This window comes from Canis lupus, chromosome 27, assembly GCF_003254725.2.
Source record: "Canis lupus dingo isolate Sandy chromosome 27, ASM325472v2, whole genome shotgun sequence".
Taxonomy (NCBI): domain Eukaryota; kingdom Metazoa; phylum Chordata; class Mammalia; order Carnivora; family Canidae; genus Canis; species Canis lupus.
The window spans coordinates 9,129,922-9,154,555 of record NC_064269.1 but is presented as its reverse complement, the minus strand read 5'-3'; the positions used below and the strand labels follow the sequence as shown (position 1 = coordinate 9,154,555).

Here is a 24,634-nt window from a genome sequence, read left to right as displayed (position 1 = left end):
CGGGCACTGGGTGTTATTCTGTATGTTAGTAAATTGAACACCAATAAAAAATAAATTTAAAAAAAATAATAAAGTCACCATCCTAAATAAATAAATAAATAAATAAATAAATAAATAAAATAAAGTCACCATCCTCCACATTAGTTCCCAGAATGTTTTCATCTTATAGCTGGAAGTCTGTCCCCTTTGACCAACATCTCCCCATTTCTGTCTCAATCTCCCAACCCTGTTTCCATCATTCTACTCTGTTTCTATAAATTTGACTTTTTTAGATTCTACACAGAAGTGATAGTATACATTTTTTGTTTTTTCCCATCTCCCTTAGCCTAATGTCTTCAAATGACAGGGTTTCCTTCTTTCTCATTGTTAAATAATATCCCACTGTGTGTGCATGTGTACACACATATGAACATATACCTACACACACATATATATAATTATCTTGTCTTTTGAATGTCTAGTACCTAGCACAGTGTCTAGCTTAATAAATATTTGTTGATTGATTAGTGCAATGAATGATTATTGAGTCAGGCTTTGTCTAAATTATAAAGGGAAATTTACAGCGTCTGGGGTTCAAGTGAACTCCTGAAGTTCACTCAGGGGGCAAGGGAACAGCACATTCAAGATAAGGAGAATGCTGGAGTTCTTTCTTGGTACCTCTAGCCTAGACGGTGCCTGTCTCTCCCTGTGTGCTTCAGGGGGATAGTGAAACTTCCTTTAATATTTATTTTTATTTTATCCGTTTCTACTTTTTGTGTATTGTATACTTATACAAAATGTTACTACAGTAGTGCATATAGATAAATTTTATATTAATAAATATGAGTATCAAAGAGTACAAAAGAGATGCAAGCCCTAAGTTATTTTGATGAAAGAGTTATAAGATTAAAAATAAAAAAACATGGAAACCTCTATCAGAGAGAATAAAAAAGCCACACATGGGAGCTAAGGCTGGAAAAGCAGGCAAGTATGACCGTGAGAATCTTACACCTTGTACTAAAGAGGTTAGGCCGTGTTATTTAGGCCACGAAAAGCTACTAAAAATTGGGAATTTTGCTGTTTCCTGAGAGAATGTCTACTCTTAATGATGTTCATGATTTTCTTAAAAGTTTTTTTAAGAAATTAAAAGAAAGGTTTTAAAAATATTATAAAAATAACTGCCCTTGCCATCCAAACATAACAAACATTAACATTTTGCCATATTTGTAAGTCCTTTTTAAAAGAAATAAACTGTGAACCCTCTATCCTCCCGTCTCTAATCTAATTCCCTCTCTGCCTCAACACTGTAAACACAAATAAAATAACATGATGCTTTTTGTCCACTCATCTTTTCAAATATATCTTTGCCAATAATTCAACTTAATTGCTTCCTAGTGTCCCGCTGGATGAATAAACCCTACTATTTATGAATTCCCCTACTAATGAACATTGGATTGTTTCAAATGTTTTGCTGTTACTAGTAGGTTTTGGGTAAGTGCCCTTTATCAGATTTAAGAAGATTCCTTGTATTTACAATTTGACGGGATTTTTTAATAATAAATGAATCTTAAACTTTACCAAATATTTTTATTATGATTATCTGAAAGATGTTTATATAATTTTACTTTTCTAATTAATGTATTAAATTACTTGGATGGATTTAACTATTAATGTATTAATAGTTATTAAACTATGCTTGATTTGTGGGAGAAAGTCAATGTTGGTCATAATTACAGTTTTAAAATATTGCTACCTGGGTTGAATTTGCAAATGATTTATTTCATAATTTTGCATCTGTGTTCATAAATGACATTTGTCATTAAGCTTATTGCTTAGTTTTAGCATACAGTTTATCCAAGGCAGATATGTACAAGTTGATAATTTTGCCCTTTTTTCCTCTTGTCTGAAATGTTTATCTGTTTCTTGAAATTTCATGCAACTCATCTCATATTACCTAAAATATATTCTTTGCAAGAGTAGATTTATGAAAACTGTACAATTTAGCAATTTTTCATTTATTTGGTTTTTCTATTTTTCCTGAGTTTAATATTCATGTTTTTTTCTAGAAAATTGTCCATTTTATTTATATTTTTCAATGGTTCACGTCTATGAGTTTATATAAGTATATACTTACAGTATTTGTGGTTATGTCCCTATGTTCCTATAGCAGTTCATTATTAGTTTCTGCTTTTTATTTTTCCATTTTTTGATGAGTTTCCTTAAGGATATATATTTTTTATCAGCCTTTTCACAAAATAAGTTTTGAGTTTGTTAATTTTTACTATTGGTGATTTTTTTTTTTGTTTGCTTTCTTATCCATTTCTGCTCTCATTGTGATTTTCTTATATTGTTTTGTAAGTTTACCATTTTATGTTTATAGTGTCTTGAATTAAATTGTAAAATCATTTATTGAAAATAATTTTTATTGTTTATAAGTAAATACACTAAAGTAGAAAATTCCTCCTAAATATTATAGCTACATAATATAAATTTTGAAATGTGGTTGGTTTTTTTGTTGTTGTTCAGCCTTAAATATTTTATCATTTTCTGTGTGGTTTCCTCTTTGGCCCATGAATTGTTTGGGAGTTTCAAGGTTCTTTAAAACTGTCATTTATATTATTACTTTCTAACTTAATTACATCAAAGAACATGATTTGTTTGACAGCACTTCTTCAGAATCTGTTGGAACATTCTCTGTTACCTAATACATGTTCAATTTTTATAAATGTTCTATCTGCTTGAAAAGAATGCATATGCTTTATAGATTGGGCAAAAGCTTTTGTGTGTGCATGTTCATGTATAATAAACTCTTAAGCTAGTAGACCAAATATTATTTAACCTTACTAATCTTATTTTGTCTATTTTATCTCTCTATTCTTGATCAAGGTTTTTAAAGTTACTCAACCATGAAGGTAGGTTTTTCCATTTCTCTTTGTAGTTTGCATGGGTTTGCATTTTGTAGTTTAGGGCTATGTTGTCAAGTTTATACATGCTCGTGATTATTCTCTCTTTGTGGATTGTTCTTTTACTATCGTGTAGGTCTTTTCAATCCTATTCATGCATTCGACTTGGATTTTCTTCTGTTTGTCTTTAAAATTTGTCACAGAAGGTTTTGTTTTGATTATAATCCTAGTGTATTTTTACTTTGTGGTTTTATTTTATGGGTTTGTCTATAAGCTGTAAATAGCTTGATTTTTATGAAATCTTTTATTGGTATTCTAATAGTTAAGTTTAATCCATTTCTACTTATCTTGATTATTGAAACATTTAGAATTATTAAGGTCATACTGCGTGTTCTATGTTTACCATGCGCTTTCTTTGCCTTTTCCCCACACAGTTTCTTTCTTTAGTTGATTTGATAAAGTTATTTTAATAAAAGTGTAAAGATTTCAATATCTCTTCCCTCAAAATTATAATTCTTTAACTACACACCGAGCTTTTCTTTCTGATTTATAGGCATTATGTAACTAATTTACAAATGTGTTCACCAATTAGGAATCATACTTCCTCTCTACAGATTTTTCTGTTGTTAGAGTAAATCTTTGTAAAAAGCTCTTTAATCAAGGGCCTATGGACAGAAACCTATTTTTGTGTATCTGAATAATGTCTACATTTTAAACTACTCAATTTTAAATAATAGTTTAGCTGGGAATAAAATTATATGTTGTGTCTGCCAGCAAAACTCCAAGAAATTGGGGCAAACAAGTCCTTCTCTGCAGGGGAATCTAGGTAGTGTTTCACAAGGTCCACTACATCACATTCTCCTTCTGTCCTGATATGATTTGAGGGACATCACAAACTGAGTCCCCATGACAGCAGGTTGGCTCACATTTTAATTGCTCAACTGTTTCATCTTCCCTTACCATTCCATATAGACTACTTTATATAAATCATGAAGCTCTGGCAAGTGTCACAGCCCATGTTGAGGCTACCTTTACAGTCTGGGGGATCCACCACTGTCCCCATTTCCTTTTACATAATTAGTCTTGCATAAATTTCCAATAACATGTGGAACAAATGTCAGATCTTATTTGTTGTCATTGTTATTGTTGGTTTTAATGTAATCTGAAGGGATCTGAATTTTTATCAGTTCAACCCATTTATATTTATTTTGACTTGTGCTTACTAGAGCACACTTATGTGGTCTTATTTTATATTTTCCATTTACTGCATTTTATTCTGATTTTCTATCTTCCACTTGATAAATAAAATTTTGTATGATGTAAAATTATACTTTATGTTTTTCTTCTTGTGTGTATTCATCCTTATATTTATTTTTCTACAAATTTCTTAAGCTTATGAATGTTCTATTTTTCCCTGAATAAGGCAAGTACTTTAACATCTTCTCCTTCCTTTGCTCTCCGCTCCTACCCTACCTTTATCCTGGAGTGTAATGATATTACCATCTAGACTTTTAGGCTTCCTTAAAAGTTGTTAGGTACATTTAAAAAATCTGGTATTATAGGTAAAAGGTAGACTTCACTAAATTATCAAATCACTCTTATTACTCAAATATTTCTGTATTAAGATAATGAACTGTGGAAAGAATTATACAACATATGTTTGAATTTAGCTTTGATAGAGACTCTTTTGTAATTTGCTTGCCAGTCCATAAGAACAAAACTAGGGATCTGAGGTATTAAAATTAAGGAAAATTTTATAGAAAGTCCTGAGCATACAGATTAAAAAGGTACACCACAATCCAGACAGAATTAATGAATTTAAACCATGAACTATTCTGGCAAATTTCCTGAACTTTAAGGATAATGAAAAATTTCTATGACCTTTCAGGCAAAAAATTTTGTTTCTACAAAGAAGGAAAATTGGCTCATCTCAAACTTTTCTTGTTCAACACTAATGCTAGAAGATCATGAAACAAAGATCACAAATTATAAAAGGGAAATTGTGAGATTCAAGAATGTAGTAACTTGATGAATTGTTGACCATAATCTTAAGCTACAGATAAGAATTTAAAATGTATTCTACCCTGGATATAAAGTAATAAAAACTTCAAATTGGAAACATGTGATAGAAAAAAATTGGTTGAGAATATGAAAATTAAGAACTTATTATAAACAATCATTGGAAATACAGTTACAAAATTAAATGTGTGTAGTAAAATCAATCTGAAAGAGAAGATCTGAAAAAATTACAATTTTATAAACATAACCTGGACCACAGATTTTAGTGAGACATTGGGGACTAGCTACCTGGATGTGGAAATGAGAAAGACCTATATAGGACTGGTTCTTCCTTCCCTGGAAATGAAGTTTAAGGCCAGTTCCCTGACCACTCATCACCTTCAGGTAGTAATTGGCATGTCAAATAACAATCAAAATTTAAACTCTATTCAAAGATTATCCCCTTTCCCCAATCAGGCTTTTTACAAATGAACTCTCTGTGAGAAAAGTATTATTTGTTGGCTTCTCTGTTTCCTGGCACTGTTACCGCTTCTACCCATCTTCTAAGGTAATTTTTGGACTCGATTATGTCAGAACCTAGAGAAAGGGAAAAACCAATCAGCAACCGAAAGAACTATCTCCATGACTAAATCTGAAGTGGTACCAGTAAATTAAATTAAAGTTGTCCAATGATCACATTCCATGGGATATACTTGTTCGATATTATGTAATGGTCTCACAGTCATACCCTTTGTTTTGCTTCCTGTCATATCTCCAGCATCAAGGACGCCTGGCACACCACAGGAACTCAGTAAATATTTGTGATGAAAGAGTGGGTAAACAAGGAAGTATATGATAACCAGAAGAGATGAACTAAGACAAAATGGCAAAGGTTAAAAAAAAAAAGAATGGGTTAAGGTTTTCCAGTCAAGTGTAAATTAAAGTAAAGTCGAGGAAGCAGGATAAATTAGAATAAAGAAGCAGTATAAAATAGAATCCAAGTCAGAAAGGAACAGTATCAGAGGCATTAGTCCACAATTCAAACATATCAAGGAGCTTTAAGCACTAAATATAATTTTTAAATATAGCTTTAAAATATAGAAAGTATGATTGTAAAAAATAAAAAAAATAAAAAAATAAAATATAGAAAGTATGATTGTTAAAAATAAAAGCAGAAACAAAAACACATATATTATAAAGACTTAATTGACCATTTTTAGCTTTTGACAGATCAAGTATACAAAAAAATAATAATTATATAAGGAATTTGAAATTTAGGTGAACAAAGAACGCTGTAAAAATATATAGTTCCTTGTGTCTTGGGTATATTTATAAAAAATGACACTGCATAAGATTCACTATGTTGGCCTACCCAACATCACTCTAAACTTTATTTTCTACAAAATCGGTACCTTTTCAGTTTTCCAGTCTCTATCTGTAGGCTCTCTTGTGGCTGGGGGTGCCCATGTGGCTTAGTTCTGACCAAAAGACACATCAGCACAAACCCACTGATACTGCCTCTTGGCTTTCCTCCTTTTTCCTGCCTAGAACATAGACTAATGCCCAAGATGCAGCACCATCTCTATCTATCAGCAGATCATGAAAAAAGAAACAACGCTGTTCCTTCATGGTAGTCCTGGACTTCCTACTGTGGACTGTTCCAGGACACGAACCGACCCCTTACTCATGCAAGCCCCTTTATCGGGTTTTCTGGTACTTCCTGGTAGGCACAATACTAACTCACATGGTCACGAAACACATCAATATATATACCAACACTGAGTCTGTACAGGCCACATCCTCTAACCACAATTCAACAAAACTGCAAAGAATAATAAGAATTCTAAAGTCAGTTAAAAAATTTAAAGTATTCTTCTCAAAAGTACTGACAAGGAAATAAGAATGCAAAGATATACTATTTGGACAAAAATAAGGTATTAAATTAAGAATTCTTGAGATATAATAATTTAATTACAAATTCTACGTGTCCCCTTAGAATTATCTACTCTTTCTTCTTTATTTTTTCCCTAAAATTTATCACTTCCTCGTATTCTACATAATTTACTGTATCTTTTCCACCTTCCTCTACCAATGTAAGCCCCATGAAGTCAGGGATTTTTTTTTCTTTTGTTCATAGTGTCATCTCCAGTTCTTGAAATATTGTCACAGTAGACATTCAATAAAATTATGAAGTGAATTAATAATTCCACTGAAGGCAAAATGCATAATCTAATTTTTATCATTAAAATTACACATGAAAATAAATAACCCAACTCAAGTTGAAAGACATGAACAGCAGTCAATCATCTAATAAATAAAATACCTAAGTAAAGCAGGAAGAAAAGTAGGTAAAGATAAGCAGAAATGAATTTTGAAAAGTAGATTTTATATTAAGTGGAAAACTTCTTAATGTAAAAAATATAATGGACAAACCTTTGGTAAATCGAATCAAGACAAGTAGAAAATCCCTAAAAAAATAGGGACAAAAAAGCTATTATAGCAGATAGAAAGGAGAATAATAACAATGGTATAGAGCTATTTATAATGCCCTGGTTATAATATTTAGTCTTGGAAAATAGACGTTTTTCTATGAAAATATAAACCTTAATAAAATTGACTTAAGAAGGTCAAAATCAGAATAGATCAGTAATCATCAGTCACCTAGAAACAGAGGTTCTTAAATCATTATGTAAAAAACAAAAGACTTTCAGAAGGATTTTTTCTGTCTTTCAAACTGTCAGGGAAATACAAACCTCTCTGCTGTAGAAACTATTAACGAGCATAGCAAAACATGAAATTGGTGATGAAGTTTATCAAGTGACTTTTCACTATCCATTGGTGTTATTTTTTTTCTCAGCCTATTGATTTGATTTATGGTCTTAATAAAAACCCTAGTAGTAAATCACCGCTGCATTGTCATAGTGGAGAACTCCTTAACTATACTGTTGAATTCAGTTTGCTGGTCCAACCGAACAATAGAATATTAAACAGCCAATTAAAGGGGAGGTTCTGAAGAAATTTTTACGACATGAGAAAATGCTTATGAAATAATAGTGTTTTCTTTATTCTATTTTGTTCCCTCTAGTGAGTCGAAAATTATGCATCTTTGTTCTTGCATACAGCATTTCTCAACCTTAAATTCCACCTTATCTGGAATTCCACTGCCACCTTGGCTTTCGAGGTTTCTTCCAGGGTGCTGTATTGATAACTGGTGGTCTCCGGGGGACCAACAAATGGTCTGTTGGTAGTTTGATAATTTTAAAGAAAAAGGTGATGAAATCATATTGTTCACATATGTTTCCCCAACTCGAAATACTAGATTAGTAATGATTTTCATAGAAATCCCACCACAATCCAGTAACCACTGTGTTTTTAAAAATTATCCGTGAAAAAAAATTGTCTGTGAACTGAAAGGGCATGTCATCTCAGTAATATTGAGTTAATAGCATGAAGTTCTTCTCTGCTAACTTATTTTCACATTATTTGCATATTTGCACATTTCCATCAATTAAAGGACTATATCCAAAGGTTCTGGACAAGATAGATCTCTTTTCTCTCCCCTGTAGTGAGTAGCTAGTAACAAGCCCATTTGCCTTCAGACTTAAGTTGTGACTTCTCGCTGTGTTCTACTTGTGGAAAATTAGCATTTTTTCACATGATTCACATATTTGCATTATTTGAATGTTGTTTACATTTGGTATATTTTGCATTTTGCCTTTTATGTTATAGCCTCAACAAAATGGATGAGTGGGTCAAAAGTATTCTGTTAAAGAGTAAGCAGAGTCATTGACAATCTGCTTTGAAGATGTATATGGAAATCAAAGCATCTAGAAGAGTCAAGACTATCTTAATGAAGGATGGGATTTATTTCATGAAATTTAAAAACTGTTTTTTTATGATTTTTGAATGGCTTATGTGGTGTACATATTACCTTGAGTAGCCTGAATCTGTCAGTTTAGGACTGAAATATACAAAATATAAGATATCAGAATTTTTAATAAGACAAAGCAAATAGTACTACGGTAGAGCATTTGACCTTTTCTCATTACTTGATCATTTTCTTCCCTTGTTCAAAAAGAGATTGACAATACTGGGCCTGTTTAAAAAAAAGAAACAAACAAACAAACAAACAAACAAACATATCCAGGGGCACCTGGCTGGCTTCAGTCAGAAGATGTGACTCTTAAAAGTTTGAGCCCCAGTGTGGGTGTAGAGATTACTTAAAAATAAAACCTTTAAAAAATAATAAAGTAAAATAAATTTTAAAACATATCCAAATGTTGGAACTCTCTGCATCCTCTGGTTGGAAGAGGGGTTCAACTTCCAGTATGGCAGAGTATACTGTGGCTGGTCCACTGGAAGTGAGAGTTCCCTGGGCCTCTTTGGTTCTAGCATCTGACTGTGGGCTACCTGTAGCGGAACACCAACCAAACTATTAGGATTTACGATAGGAGAACATGCTGAAGTCTCTTTCTTCCCTCTTCTCTTTCCTCCTCCTACTTGTTCTAGAGTTCTAGATGACTCCCAATTCTTTCTCTAGACCCACAGCTGATGCTAGACTAGCACCAAGAATTTCATACACTGTATTTAAGAAAGATTGTCACAAGTTTAATCAGCGAGGTTGCTGTCAGCTGCTAAGTACAGGGAGAGGGAAAAAGTGTCCAGATCCATCAGATATAATTAATTATCCCGATCATTACCCCACACACCCTCCCCCTTCATGCTCTTTGTATCAGTTGACCCTGAGCTGGAGCATCTGAGCTTCCTAGGGAAGGATCCTGACTTGTATCAGCTGTTCCTATGCTTTTTATTTTTCTCTCTTCTGTCCCAGCAGAGAAGGAAACAGCAGAAAGGAAGAGATTGACAATAAACAAGGAAGAAGTAGTTGACAGAACAAGTTTCCTGAGGGTCTGGAAAAGATAAACCTGAGAACACAGATCAGAAATAGCAACACTGGAGATGTTAAACGGAGAGAAGATAGGAAAGCAGGGAGTGAGGATAGCCTTAGATAAATTATCACAAGCCTTGTGTGTAATAGCAACCCGAACGCTTGCTGAATCCAACAGATACTAACCAGTGACACTAACTATCAGCTCTTAATAAATAAGGAAAGGTGTCACTGAAACATGCTACCCAGCAGTCAGCCATGTGGAAATTTAATATAGATATTTAGAGCAAAACACTGGGGGTTGGGTTGACCATGTGGTTGACCCGATAGAGAAAATGGTAAACTCAATAGTCACCTATTCTTTTAATTATAATGATTAGCAAATGTACCTTGTTAGTCATACCAGAACTAACGTGCACCGGCAGCATAAATCCTTTCCCAGCTAACAAGGATTGCACTCTTAAGTTTCAGGATCTGTGCCAAATACCCAAATACACTGTAGTTTCATTTAATTTCCCACAACAACGCAGTGAAAGAAAGTGACTCAGAGAAATTAAGTACTTTCCCGGGGCCATAGGTCTAGAGAGCAGGGCTGAGATTCAAATGTGGATCGGCCTCGCTTGAAAGCCCACGCCACGTATTAATTAATTTTAAAGATCAACCTTCAGTAAATTAATTTCATGCTAGAGAGATATTGTTTAAGTACCTAACAGAGAGAACGCCCCACAGAAAAACAATACCACTTAACCCAACTCTTTTGTACAGCTCTATAAAGTGTCATAGATTTGTGGGTATTCTCTGAAAACTGACAACTTGTGGATGGAGAATAACTTTGTGTTCAGCTCTAGCCTTCCTGTATTCTGGCGAGAAAGCAATTTTAAAATGCCTCCTATTTCTCTCCCTCTGAATTTGAGGTCCTCTGTTATTTTCTGTTGTCAAAACTCAGACGAACCTTATTATTTTATTAGGTCATTGGATAGGATTTATTTGTCTCCCAGGAGAAGTGACTGTAGAAAGGGAGAGTGACAGGACTTATCAGGCTCCGAGTGGACTGAGCTCACCCATTAAGTTAGCCTGTCTGCCCTGCTCTTGACAGTTATTAATGCTTCCATCTCCTGCTGCTTCCACTGCTTGCTCTTCTAGAGTGCCAATTCCAGATGTCACTGTTACATTGTGACAGTACTTACAGCCCAAACATGCCAGTGGTTTCCATGTCTTGGGCATAGTCCTGCAGTAACAGTGCCCTCATTGGCCCCCTTCCGATGCATCATCCAGGAAGCCCAAAACGACCAGGCTGAACCAGTCACAGCCTCTGAAACAACGAGCATATCCTTGCTCTGGCCAGTTTCAAGTTGAAATGGTTTCTCAGCAAGCAAACATTGCATGTTGATAATTCCCCATTAATCATTAATAGGACATTCCCACCTTTACCTCCATCAGCCTTCATTGTGTTACAGCCTTACATGGTTGGTGAGCCCCACAAGCCTGCTATTTGGCCACAATAACAGTTGTTCCTCCCATGGGCTGGGTGAACGTGAACAGGGAGAGAGGTGATTTCCTTGAATCAGTCAGGTGTGCTAGGTTATGCTGTGGTAACAAATGACCTCAAAGTCTCAGCGGCATACAGCAACCAGGATCTTATCTCTCATTCATTATATGTCCATTGTAGGTTGGCCTCAACTCTGCACTATGTCAGCTGCACTGCAGGATGAGGCCAAGGAGCAAGTGTCTCTGGGGAACATTAAGACAGTGACAGAGGCAAATGAAGCATGACAAAACTCAAGCTCATTCTTAAATTTCCTTTCCCCTCTTCCTCAACAAAGCGAGTCATACGGCCACTCCTAATACCAACATGGAGGGAATGTGAAATCCCCCTTCAGAGAGCAGTGCCCCATGGAAGGGCAACAGCCATTTGGGGATTAGTACAATCTACCACTCTCACTTTGGAGACCTGTCACAACACCGCCAAATTGTCTTAGAAGGAGCACAATCCGTGGACTACAAGTCTCAAGATTTCACAAGATTCAGCCAGGGCAGCAGAGACCTGCTCATTTTCTCAACCGTGTCTGCCATATTGAGTTGAGCTCTTTGGACACTGGCAGATGGCATTGGTATCCTAGAGATTCCCTGAGGTGAGACAAGGGGTTGCTCCTGATCTTTGTAATTCCTAGGCTCTGTGATCCCAATTCCTTGAGAGGAAGACCTCAACCCTTGCCCAGGCCCTGGGGCAAGGAAAGTAGAGAAGCTCCTCCATCATAGGCCGCATTTGTGTCAGTGAAGGACACTCTACTCTGAGTCACTTCTTTTTACAGGCTGTCAGAGACCAAATTAGATCACTTTGAAGGAATATATTATGACCCATCTGTCCATTCACATAAATCACTGACCTTCCTTTTTTTTGCCCCAGCAGAAGTGTGGTCAAAACAGTTGTCTCTGTGATAAATCTTTACCAGTTTAGTAGTATAAATGTTGTTGTGCTTGATGTTTTATGTTGAGCATTTCTTTGTTGAAATGCATAGACTTAATAAGATAATGCTGTCCTCAGCAACATGAGGCACATATGAAATAAAGATGATTTAATGATTTGAATTTTATTAATATACAGAAAATGCCAGTGCAGGAAGTTCTTCTTCTAAATATAGTCATTCAAAATCCAGTTGAAAATCATTTCAAAAGTGTTAATAATATAATAATTTTAAATACACCATGTTGGGACTACATACACACAGTTTATATCTATGATATTGTGACTTATTATAAGAAATATATATGGTCTTCATCCCCATTTCTGGCCCACAGACCACCAAAATCTTGGAATTTCCTGTGTTGAAAGTGATAAAAGTGGCTTCTGTTATGCTAACAACATGGATTTTGGAATGCACACAAGGTCATCAGAAAAGACCAATACCCACAATTTGCTTTGATGTGGAACTGGAGGGTATTATGCTGAGTGAAGTAAGTCAATTGGAGAAGGACAATTATCATATGGTTTCACTCATACGTGAAATATAAGAAATAGTGAAAGGGTTTTTAAGGGAAAGGAGGGGAACTGAGTGGGAAAAACTTGAGAGGGAAACAAACCATGAGAGACTCCTAACTCTGGGAAATGAACAAAGAGTTGCGGAAGGTGAGGTGGGCATGGTAACTGGGTGACGGGTGACGGGCATTGAAGAGGGTACTTGATGGGATGAGCACTGGGTGTTATACTATATGTTGGCAAATTGAACTTCAATTAAAAAAAAAAAGGTTGGGGGCTGGTTGCCAATGGAGCCAACTACATGTTTAGAAGATTGAAACTTTCAGTCCTACCCCAGATCTCCACAGAAGAGGGGCTGGAGGTTGAACGGTCAACAATGGCCAATGATTGAATCAGTCATACCTATGTAATGAAGCTTCCACAACAATCCAAACAGATAGGGTTTGAAGAAGTTCCAGGTTGGTGAATACATGGAGATTTGGGGGGAATGACACGCTCTGGGAGAGCGTTGGAAGCCTTGAGCCTTTCCCATATACCTTGCCCATATACCTCTTCCATCTGGCTGTTCCTGAAATGTATCCTTTTCTAATAAACCAGTGATCTAATAAGTAAAATGTTTGAGTTCTGTGAGCTGCTCTAGCAAAGTAATTGAACCTGAGGAGGTCCTGGGAACCACTGATTTGTAGCTAGTTGGCCAGAAGCACAGATGACAAGCTGGACTTATAACTGGCATGGGGTGGGCAGGGTGCAGTCTCGTAGGACTGAGTCCCTAACCTATGGAGTCTGTTGCTATCTCCAGGTAGGTAGTGTCAGAACGGAGTTGAACTGTAGGACACCCTACTAGTGTTTGAGAACTGCTTGGTTTTAGGTAGGAAGCCCTTCCCAGCGTACATATACGCATACACATGGAAATTGAGTCCAGGAACTTAAGTATATATAATTAATATGATTAATTAAGTATCAAGCATTTATTACTCATATAAATCAGGGAGATAAAGAGAACCAATATAAAAAAGTATCTCCCACGGTAACATATCATAAATAGCCTGTTACTGCTATACTATTGTAATTGAGTTTTTAAATTCACTTTAAAACAACTGATATTTCTTCATTCAAGAAATATTCATTGAGCACCAACTATGAGTCAGGCACTGCTTCAGGTACAGAGGACACAGCAAAGAATAAACCAAGCAAAAATCCCAATCCAGCTGGAGATGGAGATAGTAAATGAGGGACACCTGGGTAGCTCAGCAGTTGAGCGTCTGCCTTTGGCTCTGGGCATGGTCCCAGGGTCCGGGGATCAAGTCCCACTTTGAGCTCCTTGCGGAAAGCCTGCTTCTCTCTCTGTCTGTGTCTCTTTCTCTGTGTCTCTCATGAATAATTAAATAAAGTCTTTAAAAATAAAGGAAATGAAATACAGTGGCAATCTTCTGTATGCTCTGATTGACCTACCCTCCAGCCTTCTCCACCCTGAGCTATGCATCTCCACAGACCACATCAACAAGCTCACCTGCCCTCTCATCTCCAGTTGGATTTGGCCAATGGGAGGGACTTGCAGTTCAAGAGGAGAAAAAAGTTGTGGACTTCCTGTTCATCATGGGACAGCTATATCCTTCTCCCAAAAGTGGTCTTCCTCAAGCTGCTATCCTTTCTGGACTTTTCTCTCAATTCTAGTAAATTGCTCTTTCATTTTTCCCCTCCAGGCCCGGGGGTGTCAGTGGCTCCCCATCCTTCCCACCACTCTTGCCAGCCCTGCACACTACATGAGTCTTTGCTGGTGTCCCTAAACCTTGCCCACATCTCTGTCAATATTTCTTTTATTATACTGTGCTCCAATCACCTGGTTCAAGGATACTGTGTCTTGTTACAATCCTGCCCAATACACAAAATAAAGAAATAAGTTATATAGTAACTTATTGTGCGGTTGAGAAACCAAAGCCCAGGTAGTGGAATAGAAGTGCTGTTGAGAAACACAAAGCCAGGGAAGTAGAATGAAGTGTGACTCAGGGCAGGTGGATGCTTTCCAAAGGGCTTGGTCAGAAAAGGCTTCTTCAGTAGAAGTAAGCCATGCTATAAACTTGCCTACCTCCCAGCAGAACTTTCCTTTCAAAGGGAAGGAAAAGTGGGAAAGAAGCTCCAAAATTTCAAACCTGGAATTGAGGAATATGGCTGTAGCAGCAGAGGCAAGAGAAGGGGTGAAGGCTCAGAACACCCACATGCAGGTTGGCCCTCCCTGCTGCCCTCAGGGCGGCAGCCTTCACCCACCTCAGCCTTGGCTTCTGTGGCACTAGGTGGGCCCTGGACTCTGAGGCACTCAGCACCAAGGGTGATACAAAATATTCTCTTCTTAATCCTCCCCAAATTTTACTCACTCCAGAGAAACATGAAACTCCTCATCTTACCCTCAGGGATAGCTCTCATGGAAACACAACATTCTGTCCTCATCTCTCACCCACAACTGGAAAAAAAAAAAGGCTTCATGTGTATTTGTCTTTTCATCTCTATTTATAAAATTGACATGAAGTTTCTTGCCCCTATTTTTCTTAGTGTCTTCTTCACAAAGGCATAGGATAAATTACCTCGAACCTCGGGATGGGACAAGTGTTCTCTCTCTGGATGAACTTAGATGCTTCCTTCTACCAGACAACGAGGAGGGAGGTACCCTCTCGTGTTTTCCTCCCAGCATTGGGTAACAGGAGACTTAGAGCTAAGTGTCATGCTGAATTGCTATGACTTCTCTCCAAGAAGTTTTCTTAATGTAATTTTCTTTTCTGGTTTTTGTTTTGTATGTCTTATTTTGTCATATTTGTGATTTCCTTATAGGACTAGATAGGCTATAAATAAATATTATAATGCAATCCAGTTAAAACATTTTATTTTAATTTGGTTGACTGTTTTTCCTGACTGTATCTACATCAAAATAATCCATGAACTATGAATATGAAAACGTTAGCCAATTAAAATTTCTGGTCTCTATACTAATGAAAATAAGCAATATGATTTTTCTCTCCCACTCAAGGATCATGTTTCTTCATTCATGAAAGGAAAAGCAATACTTCTAGGTAATTTATTATTGTCAAGATTGGTGCTCAGTAGTGAGGGCTCAAAGATGAATGTGGTGCAGGCCCTATCCTCACGGAATTTATTGTCTAGAAGTTTATTTATTCTTTCAAACTTCTTATTCTGAACCAGTATTTATTTGCAGTTAAAAACTAATTTGCAAAAGAATACATTTTTGAAGCAAAGTTAGCTTTCGCACTTAGTTCTGTTCTCTCATGCCAACAGAGATGAAAGAAATACAAATTCTAAACATTCTCCAGTGGTAGCTTGCCCCCCAACAAACATGAGATTGTTTTTAAAATGCTTCCCAAAATCAGCACTTAAGGAGGCCAGCCACAGCTTCTGACAGGCTGCTGGGGGCCAGGGCGCTTTTGCCCTCCATCCACCCTGCTCCCTTCCGCATCAAATCCCCTTAAAACATTTAAAATCAAGATCTGCCTTTGAATTCCTGAAATGTGTGCACCTAATAGGTCAAGCTATCTTTTTATATCAATTATAATTCCTAGCAAGTTTTGTGATTTTTCCAAGCTTAATCAATCATTATGTGTCATCGACTATCCTAAAACTATCCACCAAAATATTTCAAGACCTGCAGATTCCTGAAATGGCTAGCCCCAGAGAATCTCCAACTTCTATAACGTTCATGCCTGGGACAATTATTCATTAAGCACTAGAGTTTTCCAGGCTCAGTGCTATGTGCTGGGAAAGAAAACGATAAACAAGACAGATATGTTCTCTGCCCTCGTCGAGCTGTGTCTAACAGAGAACACAAGGAGTAAACCAGTAACTCCAACGTGAGGAGGACAAGGATTTGTGTCTGTTGCCTCCACTGCTGTATCTCTCAAGCACGTAATGATGCCAGGCTCAACAAGTATTTGCTGGATGAATAGTATGAAGGAGGAGGCACAGAGGCTACAAGCTGGTCTGGGAAGCTGAAGGTAATCAGCTTTAAAAAATGGCCTTTTATCTGATACTTAGATGGAGAGTTTGAAGAGAAGAAGCAAGAGGGACACACAGGCAAGAAAACCTTTGTCCAGAGGCCCAGGGCTAAAGGAACTGCAGGGTTTTTTTTTAATAAATAAATAAATACATACCCAGAATGGTTGATGTGGCAAGACCATAGAGCAGAGTGACAAGAACTGGGATTGAAAAGTTTGATATAAGGCCTGCTCAATCTTACCAAGCAGGTTAAGGATTTTGTACTTTATCTTACAAGCAATGGGAAACCATTGAGGTGTTTCAAGTAGATGGGTGATATGATCAGATTTGTATTTTTAATAGATTCTTCTAGGGATAGAAGTCCTTGTGGCTGATGTTAAAGACTGATGTCTTCATTCTCATAGTCTTCCTATCAGCTCTACACTCTTTAGTCCCCTTTTTGCTTGCTCTGTAGCACTCAATTTGTAAGACCTCTTTGTCAAAATCCCACATCCCTCCTGTGAGCCCAGCTTTTCCCCTCAGAGAGGGCATCGTCATTGTCTCTGATCAGAGACTTAGTTCCATGTGTTTTTATTCCGCGTACCCTTCCAATCATAAACATACCATATCTTGGTTTGCAGTACCATAGACACGTAATTCATTCCCAAGATTCTTCTCTCCTCTGTGATGATTCAATGCACTTATTATCCAAACAAGCAAATTTAAACTCCTCTGCCTCAGGAAATGCAAACTCCCTGCACAATTCCGAGAAATACCTGGATGAAGTTCGCATTCCTCTCGTGTGGTTTGCTCTCTTGTTCCAATCTGCTGCTCCCTAATCATTTCTGGTGGTCTTGTCATTGCTTCCTTACGTCGCCTCAACAGTCTGCAGGTGTATAGTGCCCCCAAACACAGAGCTCCCTTCAGCCTCCCAACCACAATGATGACTCAAGAACAGAGGACAATTTCAGAGAAGAAAAAAACAGAACCAAAAGTATCAACGCTCACTGTTACCACATCCTTTATGTGGAGGTCCCAGGCTGGTTGGTAATTTCCTCCATGGCCCTCAGCCAGCTGCCATATTGTTGGAACCAGTATCAGTTCAAATGAGAGTCCGGTTCTTTTTTTTTTTTTTTTTTAAGATTTTATTTATTTATTCATGAGAGACACAGAAAGAGAGAGAGGCAAAGACACAGGCAGAGGGAGAAGCAGGCTCCATGCAGGGAGCCTGACATGGGACTCGATTCTGGGTCTCCAGGATCTCGCCCTGAGCCAAAGGCGGGGCTAAACCACTGGGCCACCAGGGCTGCCCGAGAGTCTGGTTCTTGCTCAACCTCCTATCCAGTGTGTAGAGCCCAAACATTCCTTTTCCCTTAACCCCAACCAGGGGGATGGGGGGCTAAGCCAGGAGGCCCTGTAATAATCACAAGTGTCACCAACCCATGCAGAATGATGATAGCTATTTATAATCCTCCGTGTTTCAACTTTTCCCTTCCAGACTAGCTGCTGGGATTTACTTAACTTGGAAAACCAAAAGACCTGTTAAAATATTTTCTTCCACACTAAAAAGCAATCCTCCTTTGAAAGACAATTCTGCAACATCTCCCTAGAACACAGACATGGAGCAGTATTTTAAGGAACATTTTTTATTCGCTTTATAGATGTACAAGTATGTTTAATGGGGGAAAAATTATACATACACCCACACAGTGTTTCTCAAATTTTCCAAACTAATTACTCCTAACAAGTGAGAATTCCAGGAGGAGCTGAGCATTTTATCTCAAAGCAGCCTATGGCAAGCATATTCTTTCTTTGGAGTCTTGTATTTAATCTTCTAAAATTCACATACATTTTTGCATCCACTGTATAATATGTCCATTTATTTCAATACATAACAATAGAATGAAATACACTTAAACCCAGCCATAGTGCTGTAGGTGGGAGCCACAAATTTCTGTTCCAAGATTTGCATTATTCCAAGATTATTGAAACCACGTCAGCAAGCCTACAGCGGTGGGAGTTCTGGGGTGGTCCCCGAGTTCTATACACATTTGCATTATCATAGGCTTCACTGATAATCTGATACTTTTTGAACACTAAAGTATGTGATTTATGCCAAGAAAGTGTGATAAGGAATGAATATACATTAATCAACTCCACCATAATACAACATTTTGGCACTTAATCGGGGTTCACTCACTAGGTAAATGACTTGATCCTACCCACCAACTTTGATGAGAATGTAACTCAACTTCTTGCATCAGAAGAAATTATTGCAGATAATGAAATATTGATGTCATTTTCAAAGAGTTTACACTTAAAATGTTTTCTTCACCCTCGTCTCCTAGAAAAGAGGCTAAAGCAAGGATTAAGATTGCCAGTATTTTACAAGAGAAGCACAAGCCGTGAGCAATCAGGGTGATGGGAAGAGGGAAGTCAGGCAAAGTGCAAAGCATTGTTTTCAGAGCAGTTCGTTTATCTCAGGATCAAGATGATAATCCTAAGGGAGGCTTCTTGGATGGATTCACTCAGTAGATGCAAACTCTCTGGAAGAGAAACATGGAGAAACCATGCCTTAGAGTAGTCCATGGGACAGAGAAGAGAGAGACTTGATCTGCCTCCTATTTTCCAGGTTCATTTCAAGAGCATCTAATTCCCCCCACACTCCATCCTCTGGCCAACTGCTCCAGACAATAGACTCTCCACTCTAGAGTGAGAGGTTTCATCTAGGTCCAAAAGTGGAGGGGATCCCAGTGTAGGTGGAGAGCTGAGCAAGAACAAGGAGGAAGTTGTCAAGAGCCTCTGAGAAAGTTCGCCAGCTCTGGGTCCCAAAAAGTACAAGCAAGTTACAGAAAAAGGACAAATTCTATTCCATTCAACACCAATTAGATATCGAACAACAACAAAAAAATTATCATCTTGACCTGAAGATGAACGAACCTCACATAAAGTCTACAATATTGTCCCTCTGATTTGAACTCCCCAATCTATAAAACTTTATGGCAGTTTCTACCCTGTTCCCCCCAAACTAGTATTTAAAATGTCTTCTTGTACAGTTTCCTGAGCATGTATGCAGTACCTGCCCCCTCTCATCATATTCTCGGTTGCTCTAAATCTAAATTATAGCATAATCATTAAGAACATTGATACTGGCTAGTTTACTAATTGTTAGAATTCTGTTTGTTAATAAACTCAGTCTTTCACAAGAAATAAGTGTTATAATGCATTAAAAAACATTTTGGAAATGTCCGGTACCTGGCACTTAAATATTTTATAGTATTTATTATTATTATTACTATTGTTATTATTATTATTATTCATACCACAAATCAATTAATAAAGTATAAAATATATCATAAATGTTCAGTCAAGTGTTTTTGTTCCAAGATTGATCCATGTAGGCTATCCTTTTTAAAATACTCATCTACACTAGAAGGAATTAAATACTATTCTGGGTCTTTTTGATTTTTTTTGTCAAGTGAGGAGATTAGACTGAATGATCTCCAAACTCCATAAAGTTACTTGTTATGTATTAAAGTTTTTTTTGTTCTCATTGAAACATCTACTTACAACCTCTTCTAGTTACTAGCCAACGTAAGTACAACAACATGTATTATTATGAAGAAATTATGAAAATAAGCACTGGGTGTGTAAGATATGATTCACAATGATGACGCAGGTGATGTTCCACTTAGATATCGATCAGCTCTAGCAAAATTGAACAGATACAAAACTAAAACATCATCTCCTGCCATAAAATTTCTCTTTTTCTCCCTACCACAATGAGTAGTTTGTCCATCCATCCAGGAGCTCATGGCAAAGAACAAAATGGCAATTTCTTTAACCTCAATATGTCTTGTTATTTGCATCTACAAAAAAAAAAAATATATATATATATTTGAATCTATTCAGTGCATCCTGAGTAGCACTGCTTAGTTCTAGCCACCATCATCTCTCTCTTAATAATAGCCCAATAACTGCCTTGTTTCCCTACAATTATTCTTGAATCTTCTAATCCATTCTCCTTCTCCATATCCTCCAAATATGCCCATTTTAAGACCAACTCTATCTTCCTTGTTTCTAGGTTCTAATCCCTCCATGTCTTCTGTGGTAGATTAAATTGTTATAGAGAAAATACTCTCTCACCCACTTGCCTCCTTTTGTGCCCTAGAGATGTGGGGCATGGCCATGTGACTTAGGCCAGTGGGATGTTAGTCCATGTGACCCAAGCAGAAGCTGTGCCCATTGTTTGCTGTCAGTCTTGTTCTTTTGTGCTTTTGCCATGACCGTGAAAAGAGCATCCTTAGACAGCTACTGGCCCTTGGGCCTACACCACAGAGTGATGCGTGTGGAGCAGAGCCTTTTTCTGTGACCCTCACATCTGCAGCCTAAAGCCAAACCAACACAGTCGACTTGCATAAGCAAAAAATAAATGCTTACTGTCTTCTGCCTCTCTGATGCAGTGGTTGCTTATCCTCCAGCAATCACTAACTGATATGGCTTCATGTAAAATCCACTGAAAAATACTTAATATGACCTGAAAGGCCCTTTATGGGTTTCTTCAGCCTCACTTGTACCGTGCTTCCTCTTCTTCCTCCCCACACTATACTCTGACTACCCTCTCAGTTCTTCAACCATGCCAAAGCCTTTTCCCAGCATAGAATCTCTACATACATTGTTCTTTTGACCCGGATGCTATTTCTCTGTCCCCTCAGTCTAACCAACTTTGATTCACATTCAATCTATCAGTACATGTCCCTACCATGGAAAAACAGCTTTAAAACTCCCCCTCACCAAATAGCAGACTGGAACTAATCCCCATATTGCATATTTCCTCCTCTGTACATTTCTTTCATTGCACTCAGTTGTGTTTTTTTATATTTTATTTAAATTCAATTTGCCAACATACAGTATGACACCCAGTGCTCATCCCATCAAGTGCCCTCCTTAGTGCCCATCACCCAGTTACCTTATCCACCCACCCTCCTCCCCTTCTTCAACCCTCTGTTTGTTTCCCAGGTTCAGGAGTCCTTCATGGTTTGTCTTCCTCTCTAATTTTCCCCACTCAATTTCCCATCCTTATAGGCCCTTTCACTATTTCTTATTTTCTACATATGAGTGAAACCATATGATGGTTGTCTTTCTCTGATTGTCTTATTTCACTCAGCATGGTACCCTCTAGTTCCATCACATTGAAGCAAATGATAAGGGTATTTGTCCTTTCTGATTACTAATATTCCAATATACATATAATTATATATAATATAATATTCCAATATATATGCCATATATATATATGCCATATCTTCTTTATCCATTCATCTGTCGAAGGACATCGTGGCTCCTTCCACAGTTTGGCTATTGTGGACATTGCTGCTATAAACATTGGGGTGCAGGTGTTCCCATGTTTCACTGAATCTGTATCTTTTGGGTAAATCCCCAGCAGTGCAATTGCTGGGTCGAGGGTAGCTCTATTTTTAACTTCTTGAGGAACCTCCACACAGTTTTCCAGAGTGGCTGCACCAGTTCACATTCCCACCAACAGTGCAGGAGGGTTCCCCTTTCTCCACATCCTCTCCAACATTTGCTGTTTCCTGTCTTGTTAATTTTCCCCATTCTCACTGGTGTGAGGTGGTATCTCATTGTGGTTTTGATTTGTATTTCCTTCATGGCTAGTGATGTGGAGCATTTGCACTCAAAAGAATTGTGATTTATTGTCTTGGGAAAATGGTTAATGTCTCTTAAACATGAAATAGTGAACTCTTATCATATCAAGGATGACGTCGGTCTATACCTGTACCTGATACCTCTGTACCATTATGACTAACTTGAATAAACAACTTGATCACTCATATTTCCTTGATTGGAGCAGACTAAAATAGTATTTACACACTGTTTATCTTATATCAAATGATGCGAATAAAACCATCATCTGTTAGAGCCCTTCAAAGTGTGGGTTGTTTCAATTGAGCAGACAATTTTCTTGTCTTTCTAGAATCCAGTCTATTTCTCATATTCTTGTCACTACAATACATCCAGGTATGTCACCAGTCTGAAATGATAGCCAACAATCTATCTTTTCCTTTATTTCTAGCAGTATCATCTGACAAATTGAATTATGATACCCCATTTGTAAACAAAAATTGTAAAAGAAATTATAACAGAACTATTTTTTAAGGTTAAAGAAATTTTTTAATTAAAATGTTGCCAAGGGGGGTGGGGTGCCTGGATGGCTCAGCTGGTTAAGTGTCTGCCTTCAGCTGAGGTCATGATCCCGGAGTCTCAGGATCAAGCCCCACATCAGGCTTCCTGCTCAATGGGGAGCACATTTCTCCCTCTGCCTCTTCCTGTCTCTACCCCTGCATGTGCTCTCTCTCTCTGTCAAATAAATAAAATCTTAAAAAAAAAAAAAATGTTGTCGAAGGGGAAGGGTGAAGTGAAAATATCTTGAGTCCAGAATTGTAATAGAGAAGGAAGGGGCGTACCAGGTAACGGGGGTGCGGGGGTGGGAAACACCTGTTTTCCCATATGTGCAAAGCGTTGTAATTGGCAGGAAAAGAAAAAGAGAGAGAGGGAGGGATGAGGAGGGAAAGGAGAAAGGAGGGAAGAGAGGGAGGGAGAGAGGGAAGGAGGAAGAGTAGAAAAGGAATGGAAAAAGATTTTCTGTATCAGCAGCCCCAGTGCTTGAAACTGAATTGGAGCATAAGCTCCTGTCTATAAAATAATATCCTTCATCAGGTTTCAAAAATAGCTGTTAAGGGGTTAACAGTCTGAAGGCTGGAACTCCGCCTAGACCACTCTCTGCTAAAGCAGCTGTGTAAGCAACAGACTCTGTAACCTTCAGAGCAGCTGTTAGGAGCAGCAGAGAATGAGGGTCAGGCCATATGGGAAAAATAGGTCAAATCAGCATTTTTACACAGAAAAACTCAAGGCAAACCTTCTCACAGAGTTTTCTGATAGGACCTTCTATAGTATCTAAAATCTGGTCTTCCATCACTATGAACCATTAGCAAGCAAGACCAGGAAGGCCAGATTTTTATCGGGCTTCTCTTCAAGAATGACCCACGTAGGGGATCCCTGGGTGGCGCAGAGGTTTGGCGCCTGCCTTTGGCCCAGGGCGCGATCATGGAGACCCGGGATCGAATCCCACGTCGGGGTCCCAGTGCATGGAGCCTGCTTCTCCCTCTGCCTATGTCTCTGCCTCTCTCTCTCTCTCAATCTCTCTCTCTCTGTGTGACTATCATGAATAAATAAAAATTAAAAAAAAAAAAAAAGAATGACCCACATAGATGGGCCTCAAAGCACCTGCGCTTCTATACCTGAGGACAAAACAACTTGATGATAAACTGAGCTGAATCTTACGGGTTATTTGCATTTATGGCTGGATTCTTTTAAGTGATGTGTGTAAGGTACTTAACATTACACCCATGTAGTGAATGTTGATGGTCTCGTCCACCCCAAATAACACCCGTTCCTGTGACGGGTTACTGCCTCTACTTAGCCATAGGATTAAAAGAAAAATTGCCATTTTCTTACAGATCCCAGTTAGTCACCACTATTGATTGGCCCAGGGATACTTACCCAACAGAAACTGGATTAATAAGAGTATCCCACATCCTGGACACAGTTTATTGGGCAAGGATAGGGTAAAGGTATCCTTTGCTTTTCCTAAGTTCTCCTTATGCCACGTTGCTTTTCGGAAAGACCTATATCGATACCTGATTTCCCTAGTTGAAAGAAACTTGAAGATTTTCACTTTGAAGAAAAAAGAGTAAAAATAGCATTTAACCTTTGTTTGAGGCATGCTGTCATAGAGCACTGAGTGGCGCCCCCAAGCTCCTTCCCTGAGAACTACGCTCAGCATCTCCACACCAAGCCACCAGAGCTCTGAACTGTGTCTGAGAGCATCTG

The 24,634-nt window shown here is 37.8% G+C and overlaps 2 long non-coding RNA genes across 3 annotated transcripts in view; both read right to left on the bottom strand.

Moving 5' to 3' along the window:
• Positions 1–5,016: 5,016 nt before the first annotated feature.
• LOC118352535 (uncharacterized) lies at positions 5,017–17,776 on the bottom strand. Its single transcript, XR_007406561.1, has 3 exons — positions 17,500–17,776; positions 15,148–15,203; positions 5,017–5,477 (listed from the first exon to the last, which is right to left on the bottom strand). It is a non-coding gene; the product is annotated as an uncharacterized LOC118352535 (long non-coding RNA).
• A 129-nt stretch (positions 17,777–17,905) lies between these two features.
• The window catches only part of LOC112678216 (uncharacterized), a 51,676-nt gene continuing 44,947 nt past the window's right edge, over positions 17,906–24,634 (bottom strand). For both annotated transcript variants that reach the window (XR_007406558.1, XR_007406559.1), the window contains exon 6: positions 17,906–19,269. This is a non-coding gene — a long non-coding RNA (uncharacterized LOC112678216). The remainder of the gene's footprint in view (positions 19,270–24,634) is intronic.